Source organism: Ctenocephalides felis, unplaced genomic scaffold (genome assembly GCF_003426905.1).
Source record: "Ctenocephalides felis isolate EL2017-DRISC unplaced genomic scaffold, ASM342690v1 CF-g0.4_SCAFFOLD_01886, whole genome shotgun sequence".
Taxonomy (NCBI): Eukaryota; Metazoa; Arthropoda; class Insecta; order Siphonaptera; family Pulicidae; genus Ctenocephalides; species Ctenocephalides felis.
The window spans coordinates 108410123-108414607 of NW_020538040.1; positions in this window are offsets into that span (position 1 = coordinate 108410123).

Sequence of the window (4485 nt, forward strand, 5' to 3'; positions counted from 1 at the left end):
CGAAAGATGCAGAATAAAATACGAAAAAATGGTATATAAATGGGTAGGGTGTTCATATAATTTTCTCTAGATTTTCCGATTTTTCCGAATTTTCCAAGCGGCAACTCGCCTGTAGGCCACACCGTTTGGAATTCGAAGTTGTGATATATGGAAAAAGAACTAAGAATTTTGAGACCTTTCTAATGATTGTATAATACTTTATATTTTTCTTTAGAGAAATATCGAATCGTGAGGAGTATTGCTCCAACCTAGCCGCACTTTGCATTTTGACAAGTTAACAACTACACAGATTGCTTTATACTATCTAAACCGTAAAAGATACAAAAAAACTTTGTTCGTACGAAAGATGCAGAATAAATTACGAATAAAATGGTATATAAATGGTTAGGTGTGTTCATATAATTTTCTCTAGATTTTCCGATTTTCCGAATTTTCACGACGGCAACTCGCCTGTAGCCACACCGTGGGAATTCGAAGTTGTGATATATGGAAAAAGAACTAAGAATTTTGAGACCTTTCTAATGATGTATAATACTTTATATGTTTTCTTTAGAGAAATATCGAATCGTGAGGAGTATTGCTCCAACCTAGCCGCACTTTGCATTTTGACAAGTTAACACTACACATATTGCTTTATAACATCTAAACCGTAAAAGATACGAAAAAACTTTGTTCGTACGAAAGATGCAGAATAAAATTACGAATAAAATGGTATATAATGGTTAGGTGTGTTCATATAATTTTCTCTAGATTTTCCGATTTTTCCGAATTTTTACGACGGCAACTCGCCTGTAGGCCACACCGTTGGGAATTCGAAGTTGTGATATATGGAAAAAGAACTAAGAATTTTGAGACCTTTCTAATGATGTATAATACTTATATGTTTTCTTTAGAGAAATATCGAATCGTGAGGAGTATTGCTCCAACCTAGCCGCACTTTGCATTTTGACAAGTTAACAACTACACAGATTGCTTTATACTATCTAAACCGTAAAAGATACGAAAAAACTTTGTTCGTACGAAAGATGCAGAATAAAATTACGAATAAAATGGTATATAAATGGTTAGGTGTGTTCATATAATTTTCTCTAGATTTTCCGATTTTCCGAATTTTCACGACGGCAACTCGCCTGTAGGCCACACCGTTGGGAATTCGAAGTTGTGATATATGGAAAAGAACTAAGAATTTTGAGACCTTTCTAATGATGTATAATATTTATATGTTTTCTTTAGAGAAATATCGAATCGTGAGGAGTATTGCTCCAACCTAGCCGCACTTTGCATTTTGACAAGTTAACAACTACACAGATTGCTTTATACTATCTAAACCGTAAAAGATACGAAAAAACTTTGTTCGTACGAAAGATACAGAATAAAATTACAAATAAAATAGTATATAAATGGTTAGGTGTGTTCATATAATTTTCTCTAGATTTTCCGATTTTTCCGAACTTTCACGACGGCAACTCGCCTGTAGGCCACACCGTTAGGAATTCGAAGTTGTGATATATGGAAAAAGAACTAAGAATTTTGAGACCTTTCTAATTATGTATAATACTTTATATGTTTTCTTTAGAGAAATATCGAATCGTGAGGAGTATTGCTCCAACCTAGCCGCACTTTGCATTTTGACAAGTTAACAACTACACAGATTGCTTTATACTATCTAAACCGTAAAAGATACGAAAAAACTTTGTTTCGTACGAAAGATGCAGAATAAAATTACGAATAAAATGGTATATAAATTGGTTAGGTGTGTTCATATAATTTTCTCTAGATTTTCCGATTTTTCCGAATTTTCACGACGGCAACTCGCCTGTAGGCCACACCGTTGGGAATTCGAAGTTGTGATATATGGAAAAAGAACTAAGAATTTTGAGACCTTTCTAATGATGTATAATACTTTATATGTTTTCTTTAGAGAAATATCGAATCGTGAGGAGTATTGCTCCAACCTAGCCGCACTTTGCATTTTGACAAGTTAACAACTACACAGATTGCTTTATACTATCTAAACCGTAAAAGATACGAAAAAACTTTGTTCGTACGAAAGATGCAGAATAAAATTACGAATAAAATGGTATATAAATGGTTAGGTGTGTTCATATAATTTTCTCTAGATTTTCCGATTTTTCCGAATTTTCACGACGGCAACTCGCCTGTAGGCCACACCGTTGGGAATTCGAAGTTGTGATATATGGAAAAAGAACTAAGAATTTTGAGACCTTTCTAATGATGTATAATACTTTATATGTTTTCTTTAGAGAAATATCGAATCGTGAGGAGTATTGCTCCAACCTAGCCGCACTTTGCATTTTGACAAGTTAACAACTACACAATTGCTTTATACTATCTAAACCGTAAAAGATACGAAAAAACTTTGTTCGTACGAAAGATGCAGAATAAAATTACGAATAAAATGGTATATAAATGGTTAGGTGTGTTCATATAATTTTCTCTAGATTTTCCGATTTTTCCGAATTTTCACGACGGCAACTCGCCTGTAGGCCACACCGTTGGGAATTCGAAGTTGTGATATATGGAAAAAGAACTAAGAATTTTGAGACCTTTCTAATGATGTATAATACTTTATATGTTTTCTTTAGAGAAATATCGAATCGTGAGGAGTATTGCTCCAACCTAGCCGCACTTTGCATTTTGACAAGTTAACAACTACACAGATTGCTTTATACTATCTAAACCGTAAAAGATACGAAAAAACTTTGTTCGTACGAAAGATGCAGAATAAAATTACGAATAAAATGGTATATAAATGGTTAGGTGTGTTCATATAATTTTCTCTAGATTTTCCGATTTTTCCGAATTTTCACGACGGCAACTCGCCTGTAGGCCACACCGTTGGGAATTCGAAGTTGTGATATATGGAAAAAGAACTAAGAATTTTGAGACCTTTCTAATGATGTATAATACTTTATATGTTTTCTTTAGAGAAATATCGAATCGTGAGGAGTATTGCTCCAACCTAGCCGCACTTTGCATTTTGACAAGTTAACAACTACACAGATTGCTTTATACTATCTAAACCGTAAAAGATACGAAAAAACTTTGTTCGTACGAAAGATGCAGAATAAAATTACGAATAAAATGGTATATAAATGGTTAGGTGTGTTCATATAATTTTCTCTAGATTTTCCGATTTTTCCGAATTTTTACGACGGCAACTCGCCTGTAGGCCACACCGTGGGAATTCGAAGTTGTGATATATGGAAAAAGAACTAAGAATTTTGAGACCTTTCTAATGATGTATAATAGTTTATATGTTTTCTTTAGAGAAATATCGAATCGTGAGGAGTATTGCTCCAACCTAGCCGCACTTTGCATTTTGACAAGTTAACAACTACACAGATTGCTTTATACTATCTAAACCGTAAAAGATACGAAAAAACTTTGTTCGTACGAAAGATGCAGAATAAAATTACGAATAAAATGATGTATAACTCGATATATGTCATAATATATTTTTCATGAGATTTTTCAATTTTTTCTTTAAATTAAAAAATGTTTTAAATTTTTCGCTGACTTTAAATTCATTTGCGGGTTATGCTTTTTTTTACAATATTGTTTCAAATGATGTAAAAAGTTAAATTAGCGAGGTGCCTCAATATGCAAAAAATTGGCCCACCCTATTGATATTTCTTAGTAAAACCCGTATATTTAACCACAGTTTTCTAAGAAACCAATGAATAGGGTGGGCCGAATCATTATAGAAGTAAAATTAAGCGATATGGGCACCTTTTCATATGAAATATATGTGTTATTTAAATGAATTTTGACTTCAAAACCATATATCGCAAATAACTCTTTAGCCAGCGAAATTTTCAATAAAATACTGTTTTTAATAAGTTAATATATTAATTTAGGCATGTGAATAATTCAAATTGTGAGTTATATTTTTATTGATAGTTTGTACGGGGGTTTTTAAATCGGGTTTAGTTTGTTGTTATTTATTTCCATCAGAGTGCGCTAGTATTTTTTTATAATAATTCTCGAAGTTTCGAAAAGAATATATTAATGTGAAAAATGCGCATAAATCTTCATTCAGTTCTCCAGTTAGACGTGAAGTATCAATGGCGAATTCTTATTTAAATTCAGGCGCAAGTGCCAGTAATTTGAATCATATGCGCTCGCATGATCAAATTACATTTGGGGAAGCAAAAGAATTTACTGGAGTAAATCTTCCGACAAGTATGGAAATTATCAGGTATTATTTTTATTTGGCCGAAAAATCAAAAAAACAAAATAAAATGTTTTCATATAAAACATTTACTCCAAATGTGGTAACGAAATTGATTCAGACGTGGGAAAAAATTGATATTCCAATTATGGAGAAACGAAGTATCGCTAGAAAATTGAACCGATTGATTGATAAATATAAAAGTACAAATAAAAGCAAGTCTACCCAAGCATCATTTCAGGAGTTTGTAGAATCCACGAAAGAATTATTTTATATTGGAAAATGCAAAT